We start from the raw sequence: 19,488 nt of genomic DNA, 5'->3' as shown, positions 1-19,488 counted from the left end.
GTCATTCAGAGTCCCTTCTTCATGTACATCTTTCAAAATTCAAAACTTATGTATTGCTTTCCTGTTAATTCTTTTTGTATTTGTTGGTGTAATTATCTATTATCTTAAGTATAATCCATATTATTGGATTAAAACCACTTGTTATTCCTAGAACCTATAAAAACGTACGGCTTCCTATGAGCCTCCGAGCTTCAGGAAGCACGTTAAGCTGCTGTCGTCAGTTTTTATCACTAAACAACTTGTCGGATGTCTCCGCTTGAAAAACATTAGATATTTGTGGGTAATGTAACTATACGTTGCTCCAAACATCGGCATTAATGTAATATAGTACTTTAGGCCTTTTAAAAGTGAAATTAAAACTTACTGCAAGCCATAGTATTGATTGATTTGATTTTACCAGTATTTTTCAAGCGAGGTACTACTCCGACACCTATTTCTAGTGTAAAGCAGTTATTGCGTTTCGTTGGAAGGGTATAGATGTTAGCTGACTTATATATTAGGCGACCATCTTAGTTCAGTAGTGGTGTAACGATTATGATTGTCTTCAGAAATAACCCGTGTTCTTTATGATGTTGGTTACAGATATCTATGGATGTGACCACATACCGGCAAGTACACTGCATACTCATTTGCCATTTCAATCCACTAAAAAAAGTCAAGACGTGTCAGCCCTACAAGTCGATTTGTTCGTTCAAACGCGTCAACTATTCGATTGCGGCTTTCATTATGGAAATTCCGGAGTCCGTTCGAACGAAATTGCCAGGTTGAGGTGAATCGAGTTGCTAGGTATTCGTCAATGGAGACATTGAACGGTTTACGGTTATAGAAACACCCAAAGTGCCCTGATTCACCGTAACTACTACATGTCTTAACAATATCTTTTCTTGTCTTTTATATATGTCAGTAGGTATCCTTGTTAGTTAATAGATATATGTTTAAGGAATTACAGGATGCAGTCGTAAATCCACTGCTGGACATGGGTCTCTTTGCAGCGTGAGAGAAGTTTTGGCCATAGTCCACCGCGCTGGCCAAGCGCGAATTCATAACTTCATAGACCTTTGAAAAAATTATTAGTATCATTATTATTTAATCTTAAGTGTGTAGGTTTGATTACGATGTTTTTCTTCACCGTAACAATGTCCGAAGAATGGAAATTTTTATAATCTTTGTTGTTAATAGACTGTATTTCTTAAAATATGAGTTACGTTAACCTTGAGTGTTTTAAATCAAAAATTTTACTTTCCTTCCCACAGAATTACTGTACTGCACTCTTTACAACACTAAAACGTCTGTAACTGTAGGCTCCAGGACAAAACATTTTAAATAGCCTGGCTCTATACAAACATGTCTCCCTGAGACTATAGAAATATGTCGTATATATATAACTGTATAGACTGTACATATACGGTCAGTGTTCACATATACATATTAACATTGAAATAACACAGTAGTCACACACGTAGACAGATTCATACAATGCATTCCATACCGGAAAAATATTAAATCGCCAGCTGTCAAGTAAACCATGTCCGCAAAATTATAGGACATTATAAGATATTGTACCCATAAATGTTTTCCTGGCTTTAATGGATTACGATTATGTCTTTATGCCTTAATTACATTTCATGTATAAATAATGCTTAAGAACTTAATTTGTAAGTTAATGATTTTTCACACTGGGATTGTAGAGCCTGAATAAATAAGGGCTTGTACACACTGGTGGAAGGACACTTTGGAGTTCGACTGTGGTGACATCTACATGTATGGATTATAACAGGGGTTAAAGCTGCGTTTTGGTTTCAAGGAAGTATCTTTTATGTAAAATGCCAGTGCGGTTTGCTGCTTAAAGATGGCACGGAACCCTCCGTGTGCGAGTACGCTCGTACTTAGCTAATTATTGGGAAAGTATTATATTCTAATCTATGCGTAATATGTCTTGGTATCGCGGGTACAACATCAGATCGGAAAAATTTAATCTATGTATATTACAACGAAAATATTTGAAAAATCTATATTGCTATGCGTTATATATGTATTTGTGCATACACAAGGACGGGCGACATTTGGAAATTTACTTGATGGCTCTGACAATAAATGCAAAACTTAAGCACTGATGTATACTGATTATTACGGACGACAACGGCCTAAGAATTTAAATGTAAATGTTGATTAATGTAACTTGTGTATGTAATTAAGACTATGTAAATAAGACATTTTATTGCAATAGATATAAGTCCTACGTAATAAGAATAGATATGTAAGAGTAGGATAGCAATAGAGTGTAAGCATAGAATTGTAAGAGTAAGACAGGCTATGTTAGAAAGGGACGGCAATAGGACGCGGTTGCTGACTGAGCCTGCGCCTGTTGCGGTACCCAAAATAAGTACTTAAGCTCGCCTTTTTGTATGGAAAAGTGTGTACGCCTCGGAATAAAAACAAGAAGAAAAGAACTGAAGATTCAAGTTGGAGTTTTATTTGAAAACCCATAATCTACATTGGTCCTTCGAGAAGCCGGATTTAAAGAAGACTCAAGATGAATACGCCGATCGCAATGAACACAAGGGGTCGTGTTCGCTCCGAATCGGGGTACAGCGAGTCAGAAGCAGCCCCGGGCGCTAAGGGTGCGCCAGGGCCATCGCTACACCGAATTTATGAAGATTCTCCGCAGTCGCCGTCGACGGTCGCAGGAAATTCCCAAGAAAAAAGGATGGAGCACTCTCCGCCAGAAGGGGCGAGAGAGACAGCACCAGCGACGTCAACGCGGACGTCCGTCATGGGGCCACCTGCACGACCAGCTAGCACGCCACCAAGGCGTGAAACTTCATCGCCGGTGCGGAGACCTACATCGCCGGTGCGGAGACCTACGTCGCCGGCACACACCGCTCGCAGTAACACTTCAAAGCGAAGCATCGACGCACGTATGAAGATGGCACAATACGAAGCGGAGAAAGAACTCGCGGCTATAGAAGAGAAGCGGCTACTTATGAAAGAAAAGCTAATCAAATCGAGATTAGCCGCCGAAATGACTGCAATCGAAGCCGAATCTGAATATGCGGCGAGCTCATGCAACGAAAGGGTACAAGACTGGGTGGATAGAAGCATGGAACAACCAACGGCGACGAAATACAGGGAAGAACCGGAAGAGGTTCGCCCTCCCGTTAGTAAGCAACGGGGGGAGAACGCGAAATTCCAAGGCATTCAACGGCTAGCCGACACCTTAGAAAAACTAGTCGCCTCAAGACCGTTGCCTCGCCAAACAGCGGAACTACCTATATTCACGGGAGCCGTCGCCGAGTGGCTACCGTATAAGGCCGCCATGGAAGATTCTACAAGACTCTTTAAGTTCTCTCCAACGGAAAATCTCCTTCGACTGCGAAACAGCCTGCGAGGGGAAGCGAGAGAAACCGTGCTGTCACAGCTATTCACCGCATCTAACCCAGATATCATCATGCGCACATTAGAGATGAAATATGGAAGACCGGAATTCATAATAGATCGGGCCATGGAAGAGCTCAAAAAGATCCCGAAATTAGGGAGCGCGAGCACCGATCTGTATGAGTTCGCGGTGAAGATTCAAAATATTGTCTATACGATAAAAAGTATAGATAGAAGAGGCTACCTACGAAACCCGCTACTCGTTCGAGACGTAATGGACAAACTGAGTCCTCATCTCATAAGCAAATGGGCGGAGTACGCAGCCAATAACGAAGCACGCATCATGGAAGATAATGAAATGATAGTACTCTCCGAGTTTTTAATGGCCGAAGCGGACCTTATGATAAGGTACACCCACACAACGAAGCGAAGCGTTCCGGTACCCGTCAGAAGAGAAGTAGCACCAAAGCGGGTTGCTACCAAGGGCGTATACACTGCGGGGGAAAGTCAACCGGAAGAAAGAAAATGCTTCATGTGTCCAACTGGGGGACACTACACTACTGAGTGCGATAAACTCAAAGCACTCGACGTCAACGAGCGATGGAAATGGGCAAAGGACAACAAGATGTGCTTCAAATGCATGAAAAGGAAGCACAGCAGGTTCACATGCAAAGCCAAGGCCTGCGGAGTCCACGGATGTACCTACCAACATCACGCGCTACTACATAAAGAAAAAGTAACGGAGTCTACGACTACAGTGAGCACTCCGGACGACGGCAGGGAAGACGAAGCAGCCGCGCTAGTAATGAGCGTCACGACAAGGAGGTCGCCTATTACATCAGTATTGCTCAAAACCTGCGAGGTGAAACTCAGCGGTCCACGGGGGGAGGTAAATACGTACGCCCTCCTAGACGAAGGGTCTACTGTGACGCTAATAGACGAAGAATTAGCGAAGCAACTCACTAACGGCGGACCGAATCGACCTCTGAACATAAGGGGTATTAACGATCAGAGAAGGATCGACAGCGAAGCGGTCAAGGTTCGTGTCAAAGGGGTACACGAACAAGAAGCCTACTTAGTGACAGCCCGCACAGTAAAAGGACTACAGCTACATCACCAACGCGTACCGCACAACTTAGAACGGTACAAGCACCTGCGAGTTGTACAAGATAGCATCAGTAAGGGAGAAGCTCGACCTCGCATATTGATAGGTGCCGACAACTGGCATCTAATAATATCGCGACAGCTGCGCGCCGGCAAGAGAAATGAACCCGCCGCGTCGAGAACGAAGTTGGGATGGGTACTGCACGGGTCGGTACCCAGGAAATCGATTTATCAAGACCAGGCGGCCGTACTTCACATCTGCGCGAGCGACGTCCAACTACAGAAGCTCGTCGAGTCACATTTCGACGTGGACTCGCTTGGCGTATCGACTAAAGAAAAAATTAATAAGCATGAGAAGAGAGCCAACGACATTTTCGAAGCGACCGCCACAAGAAAGGACGGCCACTTCGAAGTGGGTCTGCCCTGGAAGATAGATAACCCCACGTTCCCAGATAGCTACGAGTCTGCCCTTAAGAGACTACACACGCTCGAGAAGAGGATGACTAAGGAGCCGGCGTTTAAAAAGGAATACGCGGCTCAGATCGCTAACCTTATACAAAAGGGTTACGCGGTGCAATGCGACGGCAGCGAAAGGGATAGCAACGTAAAATGGTTCCTGCCGCACTTCGCCGTCACCAATCACAACAAGCCGGGAAAAGTTAGAATGGTCTTCGACGCGGCGGCTAAGGTGAAGGGAGTCTGTCTCAATGACTTCCTACAAGAAGGACCCGACCTACTAGCTTCACTCACAAGAATATTGTTCGGGTTCAGAGAAAAGAGAATCGCCGTCACAGCGGACATCGAAGAAATGTTCCTTAGGGTTAAAATCAGACCCGAGGACCAACCGGCACAGATGTTTTTATGGAGGGACAAGCCTACGGACCCTCCGAGAAGATTTAAAATGGTCTCCATGATATTCGGAGCCAGCAGTTCGCCATACCTCGCTCACAGCGTAAGAAACCGCAACGCCGTCGACTATGAAAGTAAATACCCAGAGGCGGCCACGGCGGTCAAGGAGCGACACTACATGGACGATTACCTAGACAGTTTCCCATCTGAAGAGGAGGCTATTAAAATGGTGAACGAAGTTACCTACATCCATCAACAAGCGGACTTCAACTTAAGAAGATGGAACTCAAATAGCAAGAGAGTTTTAGCTAGCATACCCGAAGATAAGAAGTCTGAAAGCGCGAATGTAAAGTTAGCAGCACACCAGAAGGAAAAGACATTGGGGCTGCGCTGGGACCCGAGCTCCGACACCCTCACCTTCAACACTGACATCAAGAGGGTTCCCGATGAGGTCAGACTGCGGTTGAGAGCACCGACTAAACGCGAAACCCTAAGCGCGGTTATGTCGGTGTACGACCCACTGGGGCTTATCAGTCAATATACGATCGTCGGCAAGATGATATTACAACGCTTGTGGCTCAAGAAGGTTGATTGGGACCAGGAATTGCCATCTGAAGACGCTAACCTATTCGACGAGTGGATAAGGCGACTCCCAGATGTCTCAGCACTAGCAATACCGCGGTGCTATAGCTACAACGTAACGCCGGAAACTCACATCGAGTTACACGTGTTTGTCGACGCAAGCGAGCAAGCCTACGCTACGGTGGCCTACTGGAGGATCGCACACGGCGATCACATAGAAACAATACAAGTAATGGCCAAGGCGAAGGTGGCTCCACTGAAGTTACTAACCATTCCGAGACTGGAGCTCCAAGCTGCGTTAATCGGGGCACGAATGGCTAACACTATAGTCAGGGAGCACAGCTGTTGGAAACCCAAACGAGTCATATACTGGAGTGACTCCCGCACCGTCCTTCAGTGGATAAGAAACGAGACGAAAAAATACACGCCGTTCGTCTCACATCGCCTAGCTGAGATCGCCGAGCTCACACATACAGAGGATTGGCGATGGGTGCCTACAACACTCAACGTAGCCGACGATGCGACCAGGCTTCAAACCGACGGGATCGACAGCCGGGACCGGTGGTTCACGGGACCGCAATTCCTACGAGCCACAGAAGAGCACTGGCCTACGGAGAACGGGGAAGGTGAAGAGACCGGGGAGACGTGTTACACCGTCTCAGAAGAGGACTCGGACCGCAACGACTCATTACCCGACATTAGAAGGTTCTCCAGTTACCTGAAGCTTATAAGGGCGACGGCACTTACTCAGCTATTCGTCGAGAAGCTTCGATCTAGAGACAAGACTCTACACTTAGAAGTGTCACACTTAGAAGCGGCCGAACGACGGTGGTTTCAACGCGCGCAGCGGGACTCCTTCAGCGAAGACTTAGCGCGGTTAAGTCACAACCAGCCGCTACAACGACACAGCAAATTTAAAAGGCTCGACGCAGTATTGAACGACGGGCTAATAACCGCAAGAGGCCGTATAGGTGCGCTCTATTCTACAACGCACTCTAATGAGCCGGTAATACTCGACGGGCAGCATCCCTTTACTCACCTGCTTGTCGAGCATTATCATCGCCGGGCGGGACACGCGAATAACGAACGAGTCGTCAACGAGCTCCGTCAACGATTCATCATACTGCGCTTGAGGCCTACAGTCAAGAAAGTAGCACGAGCGTGTCAATACTGTCGCGTGTACAAGGCGACTCCGACGACACCACCGAAAGGAGACCTACCTAAAGTGAGGTTGGACTCGGGGCACCGCGCCTTCACCTATTGTGGCGTGGACTATTTCGGGCCCCTAACGGTGACTATCGGACGAAGACACGAAAAGAGGTGGTGTGCACTATTTACCTGTCTCACCACAAGGGCCATTCATTTAGAGATCGTCCAGTCGCTCTCTACGGACTCAGCTGTTATGGCGCTGCGAAGGATGGCCGCCAGAAGGGGTTGGCCGCGCGTCATATACTCCGACAACGCCACTAACTTTAGAGGGGCCGACGTCGAACTGAGAAATACATACGGAGCATGGATCGCAGCACTACGGGACTACGGTCTGCAGTACAACACCGACTGGCGTTTCATACCGCCGGGGGCGCCACACATGGGAGGAGCCTGGGAGCGCTTAGTGCGTTCAGTAAAAACAGCACTAAGCACCACGCTCAAAGAAAAGTCGCCAAAAGAAGAGGTACTGCAGACGTTAATCACCGAGGCCGAGTACAGCGTGAACGCGCGACCGCTCACGCACGTCTCCGTGGACCCCGAGGACGAGGAAGCACTAACGCCGAATCACTTCCTCATCGGCTCATCGACGGGGCTACCGCGGACGGGGCCATGCACCGAGGCGGACCGCAGCACGTGGAGAAGGGCGCAGGCACTGGCGGACCAGTTCTGGCAGCGATGGCTGCGAGAGTACCTGCCTACGCTCATTCCGCGGGGGCCGTCCAACGCACAGGCGTCACAACTGCGGGAAGGCGATCTCGTAATTGTGGTCGACTACGCCTTACCCCGCAATACCTGGCCGAGAGGAGTCGTCGAGCGAGTTCACCCGGGACCTGATGGCATCGTCCGGTCTGCAGACGTCCGCACAAAGGGAGGTGTGTTCCAGAGGCCAGCGACGAAGCTTGCCGTCCTTCAGATGGAGGAGGCTTCGAAGAATCTACGCCGGGGGGAGAATATTACGGACGACAACGGCCTAAGAATTTAAATGTAAATGTTGATTAATGTAACTTGTGTATGTAATTAAGACTATGTAAATAAGACATTTTATTGCAATAGATATAAGTCCTACGTAATAAGAATAGATATGTAAGAGTAGGATAGCAATAGAGTGTAAGCATAGAATTGTAAGAGTAAGACAGGCTATGTTAGAAAGGGACGGCAATAGGACGCGGTTGCTGACTGAGCCTGCGCCTGTTGCGGTACCCAAAATAAGTACTTAAGCTCGCCTTTTTGTATGGAAAAGTGTGTACGCCTCGGAATAAAAACAAGAAGAAAAGAACTGAAGATTCAAGTTGGAGTTTTATTTGAAAACCCATAATCTACACTGATTAATGAATCAATGTACAGTTTTGACGCGATAAATATATATTAAGACGCACATAGTACGTTACCAAATTCCGGGAACACACGTAGTATATTACTTGAACGGTACAATATTACAGCTTTATAGTTAAAGTTCTAGTTAGTCATGTCTTTACAGCCTCTACGTAATTTCTGGTGTGAAACGACCTTAACTAATCGAATTTCTGTCATAAACGTGGGCAGTAAACGCTGAAATTTAACGACTGCTGTAAATTAACACTGCTAATAAAGTAATCAGCGTAATTGACAGTAACGATGTCAAGTCATTTTTCACTAACTTTACATCCGATTTATGCTAAATAAATTAAGTAATATCAATAACAATTGATATAAATTATTCGTAAAATTACACCTGAAGCCATAGGTGGTAGTTTGTTTGTAAAATAACAATAATGATAAAACATTTAACTTTATTAGTTATGTTCAATATTCAGAATTAATAATATAATTTAAAAAAATACAAAGAAGTAATAATAAAAACTGAAGATTCAAATAAGATAAACTTTTTCTAGTTATAATTATTTCGGTTTTCACATTATTAATTTGTGTTCAAATATTTTATATTTATCTGGTTTGTAGGGGGTGGTATGGGTTGGTTTCCGATCTTAGATCGGATTTCAATTCTATTTGGGGTTGATTTCAGGTTCTTATGGGCAACAGTGACCGCTTATTATTAGATGGATTGCACATTCTCACCATTAGTGATTTGCACACTCATTTGCCTATGTTAAAATGATTAGATTCATTACATGAATATATATTAAATTGAGAAGAAAAACCAATACTTAACACCACACGCATTTCGACACCTGAAATCTGGTTTTAAATGCTTCTTCTTATTTGGGATACAATTACATATATTCGTCATGTGTTTCCGAACGGAATCAATTATTGGGAAATTACATCATCTTAAGATAAAAGTTTCGCCTGATGACCGAGATCTTCTAAAGTAGGGGTTGGCAACCATTGGCTTTTTTTTCTGAATTTTTCTGTTCTTTTTTTGTCAAAATGAATTCGTGATTCGTGCGAAGTAATGATTTTATTAGTTATCTATAGTGACGAGCTGCATGACTTAGTTGCCACCGTTTCGATCTGACACGATGAGGGTTCTGGGTTTGATCTTCAAAGAGACCAATAGGCCTATAGATCGCAGATAAATTTATAGCCCTGCCTATGCTTGGAGTCGTACGAATCCATTTATAAATTGTTATCTATATTTAAAACGAAATGTTGCCAATCCCTGTCTAAAGGATGTTCCGTTCGTTATAAAATAAATTAAAAAAATGATTTGTAACTTCACTTACCTTCGAGATGCGGCGATAAGTCTGCGGCAAACTGTGGAGCCTGCATTAGCCTTGATTGTTAACGTCATCAACCATCATCTTGCTTTTTTGGGTTCCGTACATTATATTTTACTGGATTTTGCAAATCCAATAGGGCTGTGCTGTTTGTACAAGAAATAAAACCTATACCAGTAGTATAGGTTTTATTTCTTGTTTAACTGTTTTATTATATGGAGTAATAATTTGTTGTAAAATATATAATAAATCTTTATTTCAAATTAGAATATATTTCTTGTTAAAATAGTAGTATTTTATAAATTATTATCATTATCGCTAACTTAATTTACTTCTTATCGTAAAGGTAGTCCCAGACAAAAACTGAATGATATTTGGACCGCATCTATTTTATCAACATAATCATACTTATAATTGTACAAAATCAATTAAACCATATTGTAAGTCCAAAAATCTAACATCTTAATTTGGCGTTACTGTTACTGGTAACGGTTATTGCACCCAAAAACGTAACGAGCCGGTAAAATATCGACTGTGCATAACGCATATTGTATAAACCGCATCTATTCTATTAACACAGTCAAATTTATAACACTTCAAAATCTACAGAACCATAGTGAAGTTCCAAAAAGCTGACATTTTAACTTAATTTCCTACGGTAACGGTTATTGCACCCGAAAACGTAACGAGCCGGTAAAATATCGACTGTGCGGACCGCATGATGTATGGACCGCATTAACATCAACGGGTATGCACCGATTTCGGCCTGCATTCCCCGTAAATGTTAAAGATGTTAACGACTCTTTATGGCTCTTGTTTTTAATAGTACCTACCTGCAGTAACAGATTGAGTTGCGTGAAACATCGCCTTTTTAATTGTAAAGGTTTCGGTGGGGACGGACCTAAGATGTAGAAAATATCGATAAAGTACCATAACGATAAAGTATCCCGACCTTTGTTTCATTCTACGTAATACGCAAGTCTTAAAAGCAAGTCTTTAAAATAGCGGTGGCTAATTTTAGTCATTGTAGGACTTATTTAAGTAAGCAGAAGCAATAGACACAAAATAGTTTAATAGTTTTAAAGGGTTAGTTTACTCGCATATCAAAACATACATTATTTCTATAAAATCTGATAAGCCTGTAAATTTTGTTAATCTAAATTTCTTTTACAGTTTAATTTAATAATCCAATTTAATTCCAGTATGCGACTTTTGTGAACAGCGCGCGACATTTCCGTCATCATCAACCCATTACTGTGCCACTACTGTGCACGGATCTCCTCTCAGAATGAGGAGGATTAGGCAATACTCCACCGCACTGGCTAAATGCGAATTGGTAGACTTCACATACCATTGAACACTTTTTTTTTAAAGATTTCTCAGATATGCAGGTTTCTTCACGTTGTTTTTCTTCACCGTTTAAGCAAGTGACAAATAATTTCTAATACGCATATAAAATTGAAAAATTAGAGGTGTGCCTCGGATTTGAACCTCGGATCCCTTGATCAAGAGGCCGAGTTTCTTAACCCATTAGGCTATCACTGCTTTAATACAGTTCCATAACTTACTGAAAGTACTCCGGATTTTCATTAGGTACACACCTAAAGTATAACTTCAATACTAGAGAAATAATATAGTATCTCAAATTGCGTTGCTTACATGGCATACCGATTGAATGAAGTTTACGGCGCTTTGGTAATTCCACCTTTGCGGAGACACGCATAAATCTAATATTGTACAGTGTACCGCATTCAATTACCGTGAACCTAGTTCGTATTACATACAATACGAGGTTCATTAGGTTTTTGAACGAATATACTCAGGCTATTCTAAGTTATGAGCACTAAAGCTCATTCAATTTGAACTAAGTTTGATTGAAGTTGTCTATGGTCAAAGATTTAAGATTTACTGTTTTGTGTATTGAATTTTTATGTTCTAAAATTGAAATGATTTGGTTTAAGAGTAATATTTTCCCGGAATTAATATATTTTGGTACCGTTGTAACGGGTACTCGTGATATGGAAAATACAAAAAGAAAAATAATTAGATGTAGGGTTCGTAGATTAATCTATCACTAATCTTTGTCAACAGGTTCGTCCTCCACCGGAGAGTGGCTGTTACCACCATACATGTAACTGGATCGCCAGCGAGTATAGCCACCAAAGAAACAAAAAACCGCATGTCGTGAGTACCTTATCGATTATATAATAAAGTCTGCAAAGTGTAGTTCAAAAGTTGAAAGCAGATTTTTCGCAAAGACTTTTATCAGTTGTAACAACACGAAATTTATCATGAATAACTAATTCATGAAAATTTTGAAATTTGTCCAGAAATATTTCAGAAGTGTATGAAATCATATAATATTTATTATACATAAATAAATTTTCTTACATAACTGTGTATATCCAAGTGACACGTAATGTGTTTGTCGATTTGTTAATGTTATTCTATATAGAAAATAAACGTCGCTCCTACGCGATTCAATGTTCCTGTTATGATTGATTATCTTAAGTTAAGATGATCCGTCGTACGCTACGATCACGACTTTCGGTACGACTACAGTCAAACCTTCATAAGTGAGAACTGGGTAAGCGAAAAAATTATATTTATTAGAGTATTTACCAGGTCCCGTCATATTTCCCTCCTATTACATCTATAAGTGTGAAATATTAAACCTCTATAAGCGACAGTTAAAGGCGTTATGAACTTTTGCTATACATGACTCATTCTTAAATTTAATTGTTTTCAAATGACCAAATATGCTTCTGCTATTGTTTTGTTATTATAGTTCGAGGAACTCATTCTATTAAAAAAGCCAAATGTGCGTAGGTACCGACGTGTTTGTCAAGCTTACTATAGTCAGTTCATAAACAGCAGTTGTGAAGAAAGTTTCTGTAGGTACTTACTTCCTTATAATGTCTAAACGAAAACTCAGCGTGTTGTCATAAAGTGAAAAACAAAAAAATGTGAATGCTTTTGAGTATTTTGAGTATTTTGAGTAAATTACGAAATCAAATACACAGTGAGTTTGGTCTGGCAGAATCCACCTACTATAATTGTCGTATTTGCTTTTTTTTACAAACCTCCATAAGTGAGACATACCACTTCTGTAACTCTGTAAGCTAGGTTAGTGAGAAACCTCTATAAGAGAAAAAGAGATCGCGGTCCATGAGCTCTCACTTATCCAGGATTGACTGTATTAATGAAAGATACGAAAATAAATTCTACTTTTCTGCTTCAAATATTTGAACGAAATCTTTGTGAAATAAATCGAGATCATTACCCTGTATAATGATTTACCGAATGTTACATAAATACACTTGTTACAATACAAATGTTTTAAAACATATTTTACTGAATTAAACAGTACGTAAAAGCATATTATAGTTAAAGACACTAGAATATAATTTTATGACGGTTTTCCTTTGTAGTAAATTAGTAATATGAGTTCAATGGCCTCGTTCATCATTTCTATTTTACCGAGTTTATAAACGAAACTATATTTATTTCTTATAGCCTTTATTGACCGCTTTAAACTCGTTTCTTCACCTTAGAACACAATTCATATCATACAATATGGAATACATTGTAACTCTAATATTTAGTCATCATTTAAGGAAATGTTTCCCTTAAAAAACTTCGCCTGCAAGTTTTTTATATACTTATATGAATACGTTCTTATACTGCTTAAGGCATTGGTGCCAAAATACAATTAGTTTTGAGAATCTCTTCCTCCACCTGTCAGAATATTTTATAGAAAAATATGATAATATCAGCCTTAACCCGAGTCTAACACGTTGAATGTCTGTATAATATATACATGTCGGAACAGGATGGCCGAATTCATATCACTGGCTTATGTCTCTTAACTCAATCACTGATAATACTTTACATAGTCCCTAAATCGCTATACTGAGAATACTCTAATTAATCGAACTACAACTAAATGGACAGTATCAAAACGGAGACAGTTCCTCGGCGCGCGCGAGTCAACTTCACTCGTCAGTTTCTTCCCACCCAAGTCGCTCTGTATGCGTTCGCCCCTTACGACCGCCGCACCGAGTCTCTGTCGAAGCTCCACCAAGTGCTTTGGGTGTAGCTTATGTTCTGAAGTACATATTTGATGACGTCACAGGTGACCACACCGACATACATATAGAAAGAAGCCTGGCCTTGTCTACGCACATAAACATATCCTATTTTTTTTTGAGAAAATCACGTGTGCTTGAGGAATAGTCGTGTCGTCGTCGTAATCTATAAATGACTCGAACAAACGTGTTTCCTACTCACCCTCAAACTGTATCGGTCATTTGCTTGAGCTTAATAATAACGCAGCCTCATTCAATTTTCGATCTTTTTGCGCTTACATGTAACTTGAATGTTCCCGTGTGAAACAGGATACTTTTTGTTTTAAGGTTGTTAATTGAAATTTAGGTTTCTGGTACTTCGATTCTTATCTGATGGTGACAGTTGAGTGTTAGAACTCAGTGGTTCAACTCCGGAGGCACCACTACACCCATTTTTCTCTAGTAACAGCAGTGTTAAGCCGCTGTATTCCGTTTTTAAGGGTTTAGTAATTAATCCGATAATGCTAGGTTAGACTTGTATGTTACTTTGTTAGGACTGATACAGCGTAATAAATAAGAAGTGAGATCCGATGTGTTTCAACTTAGTCCTCAGGGGTAGCATGGCGTCTGAGATCAACCCTAAGTAGGGTTCCTCTATTATCTGGGGTTGATTATAGCTGTCGATGCGTGGTAGGAGCATTATCATCCTGTATACTCGTTGGCTGTTTTTGGATTATAAAAAAAAATATTTGTTGATTATAAAAAAATATGCTAGAGTCATAATGAATAATTCGGTACTGTAATACAGAATGACCTATGAGATAAACACTATTAAGAGGCTATTAGATTAATAACAGTAATAACAATAACATATCATTATTAAAGTACTCTTGGTGCAATGTAAATGTACTGAAGAGTTACTGCTTCGTGATCGGAGTGAAATGTTCCTGCTACCTATTCAGTATCGCACTTGTCTATTACATCATCTAAATATCGTGTTAATGTTAGTTCCTACGGTTCAAGCTACTTTGCCACTTACATCCAGGTGGACTACATACTTGTTTGCCCTTTTAATAATATAAAACTTGATATTATTAAAAAAAAAACCCGACTAGGTAAATAAAACAATTAACTGAAAGAAAAGTAAAGTAAGGCTTACGTCACCTCTCACAATTTTGTTGAATTCAATACCTGTATGTTAAAAATACCTCGAACCTTAAAATCCATCAAGGCGTTTGGATTGTAAGGTGTAGAAAAATGACACATACATAATAATAATATGTAAATACACTGGAAGAACATTACCCTCCGTAGTCAGGTAAAATAGTTATCTTTATTTATGGTCATGGTATCTACGAAAAGAGGAATCATAGCATGAGAATATAAGCGTTAATATTTCTCATATTTCCTTTCTGGCAACTGGTTGCTAATTCAGTAGGATATTTTCTTTTTATAATTAAACCTACGGATAAGGTAGATCGGCTAGTCGCCTCTGGATAGTCGCCTAAGGACATTTACAATATCAGGACTGTTGTCAATGCATCGAACGCTTTAAAGAAGAGGTCATTTTGCTCCTTTGCAGATCTGTATGTATGGCGCTCCGGAAATATCTTAAAAGGAATTTCATTCCTCAAAATTATGTTATGCGCCATAGGAGGATATTAGGATAACCAGATAATTATAATCCTATAAAATTCTTAGCATATAAATTCTTAGCCTGTACACAATAAGTCACACAAAACAGACAAAAAATGTATAGAACGAAGGATAAAGAGCCGAAAGGAATTCTTTTGTCAATAAATATAGCTTTGTCACGTTTTTTAACTAATTTAATTGGTGCATTGTTAACTCTTTATGTGATCTCAATTTGGAAAAATGGAGTCGTTAAATAAAACATTGTAATAGTGGGTCGCTGAACTCTTATAGTTGAAATGTAAAAATTTAAACATTTAAATGTATATTAATCTATAGCCGATATTGTGACTCAAAATTAAATAGAATTGGCAAATTTCAATAATTTTTTTTAGTTTCAGCATATGCTATTAATTTCAATCCAGTATTATATAATTATGATTTATTGAAAAACCTCAACACTGGGTTCAAATTAGTCTTCAGAAGTAACAACGACTTATGACTTAGATTGGGTCTATCTAATTGCGATTTCTAGTAAGCGCCTTTTAGTGTGTTAGTGAAATCAGTAAATACATTATGTTACCCGTCTTCTTCATTTAATCTTTTAGTTGTCTCCGACATCTATTGGAGTTTACAAGCTTGCAGTCGACCTGATCTGTTCCTCCTGATTAGGAGTTCTTCCCAAAGGCGATTACAGATGCGTAGTCACTCCTGAATTAGGTCTCATGAAGGTCACCTCAAATAGTCAGGATCCACATGCTTCCTTGGAAACTTTAAAAACCTCATCTGATAAATGATTCACTTCGTACTTTTTCCTTTAGAAATAAACAAACAACATAAACAATACTGCCATAGCTGATACATATAGAAATATTTAAACAATTTATAAAATTGTCTTCTATCATTACTTAACTCTCTTAAGGTTTAATTTACTCATTAGCAGTGAGCTCTTACTGTGTTTTTGTTAAAATAAGTAATTTAAGTGCCCATCGTCCTGTCATTATTACGAAGAAGGTACCCTGGTGTCATCGTTAATATGGTAAGTAGGAGCAAGTCGAGCCAAATGCGGGTTGAAACAATTTTCAAGTTAAAGGATTCGTTGGGTCATAACTCTTGTTAAGGCGAAGTCTATGTTAGATATAATATTTCTACGAGTATGTTATAGAGTCGTCGATAGGTATACTCGTAGATACGTTTTAGTTGATCGTATTAGAATCAAAGTTCACTTTTAATAATTTTAATGTATTTTCGTCAAAGTAGTCAGAAAGAGATAAATTTCGATATTTTGTAGAAAAAATTTATAATAACGAGCGTAACCACAGACCTGTAGCTATCTGGCGTTACAAAGGATTGTTAGTCAGTTAACAAATTAAAAAAAATCTTTTTCGCACATCCGTGAAATATTTAGTACTACGAAATTTAGATTAAGCTTAACATATCTAAACTATTAACAATACTACTAACGATATTAGATAGTAAAAGTAATAAAAAAAACAAGTAAAATTCCCTTGTAATTTATAAAAAAAAAACATAATATTCAGTAAGAAGTACATAAGAACAAAATGCAAGTTAATAATTGAATAAGTATTAAGTAGATAAGATTCAAATTAACATTAATTATAAGGGGTAAAAATAATTGCAAAACAAATATTTAATAGTATAGCACTTCGCTTTAACTCAATAGCCCTGTATTCGCCCTATTTCTAACACCCGCGGTTCTGCTTAAGGCAGTGGCTGTGTAATTACTAGGAAAAACTGCGCACTTATTAGTCTAAAGGCAATTTCTCACCTCCGCACACGAACCGACATTTTAACGAAGGAATTTTGAAGCAAAAAATAGGCTACGAGCCACGATCTGTAATGGAGAGCAGGAATGGATGCGGCACTTCAGTTTTATGTTAATTTTGATGTGACTTACATGGTAAATGGTTTTAAAATGTAAAAATAGGTAGTTTATTTAGAAATCCTATCAATTCATCCGTAATAAAAAATACCAAATGTCTATACTAACAACAATTACGGCCCCTTAAATTGTTGAAATTTGATAACGCACTCCGTGCTTATTGATAAAATAAAAATAATTGTTTTAATTTCGACAATTTAGAAATTACATCTAATATATAGAATTCATGATTTTGACGAATATTCTTAAAGATGTATCTGTAACCATCCTGGCATTAAAGTTATTTGTCCTATATTTCAATATAGAACTTGAGTCTCACTTAATTACGAATAATATAAGATACAACAGTTATTGTACTATTTTAACAAAATTTTGCGATGCCATATCCATTTTATCAACTATTCGTATATAGGATATCGCACCAGTACCTGATTTGCTTATAAGAATTATAGCAACGCGGGTTTAATTATACGTCATCTAGCACACACGTTTCATAAGTTGATATAATAAGATATTTCCTTTGGACAAATATGTTGGAAATTTTAACGCATTTGTAAACACTTGGGATAAGGAGAAAAATACTCAATTTACGAGCTTACATACGCTTCGCATGTCAGTTTTCTTGACTGAAGTGTCGGTTTAACTGGATATCAGGCTAATCGATCTGAATGCTTTTATAACTTCGTCAGTTAGGACGATGTACATTCGACTCTTAAGTAAAGAGAGTCTAATTGATTTTGAATTAAAATAATACTTACGTATATAACTTTGTTATGCAATGGCAAGCGAATAGTCAGTAAAGTCATTACCTATTGCAATTGCGCAAGCGCATCACAATTTATTTTAAAATAATTAATTCATTGTAAAAAAAAAATATATCAATAAAAAGGTAGTGTTTTAAAGTTTTTGTTTTTAGCTCAATTTTAGCGCTTTAAACTAGCAGCGCTTACACCAAACACAGACCTCACCATAACGCGAGCCGTCTGTATTTCGCACAGATTAAAAAGTATCATTTAATTGGTCGTTATGAAGCGGGAGGTGTCGATAAAATGCACGGAATGTGACGTAGAAGGCAATATAGAACTTTTTGTTATCTGAACGACGTACAAGGAACAATGATGGAGATCACACCTCTTGAGGGCCGTTCTTATGCGGAGGCTGTATAGTGTATTTGTTGGCTATATCTGGTCGGTTATTAGCGAAGAATCTGGAGGCAGGTGTTAGGTGAAGGAAAGATTTATCAATTTGCTGGATAGTAATAGTGATTAAATGTTAAGTGTTTTTAGAACTCACTTTTCGCTATTTACATAAGTGTAAATATGCAAAGACACCTTTTTTAACTTCGGTGTGTCAAGGAACATTTCTTTGAATATTTTGTTGAAAAAAGGGGAAAAAACTGATTTTGAATTTGATCACCCAGCATCTCGTCAAAAGCGATTTAAGATAAAGAAACAGTCGATACATATTCGTTTCATAATTATAGTATATCGTGATTGATACGTGTTTAATATATTTAGATACTTACTGAAAAAAATACGTAACCCGGCACGTCATGCTATAAATTTTGTTTGAAATATGATATGCAACAGGCGTGCACAGTCGACGCTTCATGTAGCTTCTACGTGACCTGTTTCTAGGAATAAGAGGAATTGGACTCATTTTATAATAGAAATATCATAATTATCATAAGATACCAATTTTATTTAAATTATAACTGCAATAAAATTATTATTAATCCATATAAAAATAAAATATTCAATAAATTAAATGTGCTTGCAATTAATTTATTTATTCCTTTAAATCTTCCTCCAGTTTTATTTATGGCTTTTAATCAAAAAACAAATGATATATAGTGAAAGTGATATTTATATTTATGTGCTGGAACAATATTACGTCGTTTTACAATCGAATCGTTTTTGGTATGATTCGATTCGTTTCGGTTCGATTTATGGTAGAAATCGGTTGATTAAAATCCGACGGTCAATTGTAAATTGCAATTAACACATTCAGGTCGTTATATTTTATTGCAGTATTATTTTTATGATTCGTCGATCAAAGTGCAAATTGAGTAAGTAAATCTACAGTTATAAGGTTATGGCATCCCGCGACA

This window comes from Epargyreus clarus, unplaced genomic scaffold, assembly GCF_041222505.1.
Source record: "Epargyreus clarus isolate Ecla_fem2 unplaced genomic scaffold, WU_Ecla_fem_2.2 ptg000034l, whole genome shotgun sequence".
Classification (NCBI taxonomy): Eukaryota; Metazoa; Arthropoda; class Insecta; order Lepidoptera; family Hesperiidae; genus Epargyreus; species Epargyreus clarus.
The sequence above is the reverse complement of the archived record's forward strand: the minus strand, read 5'-3'. Positions refer to the sequence as shown.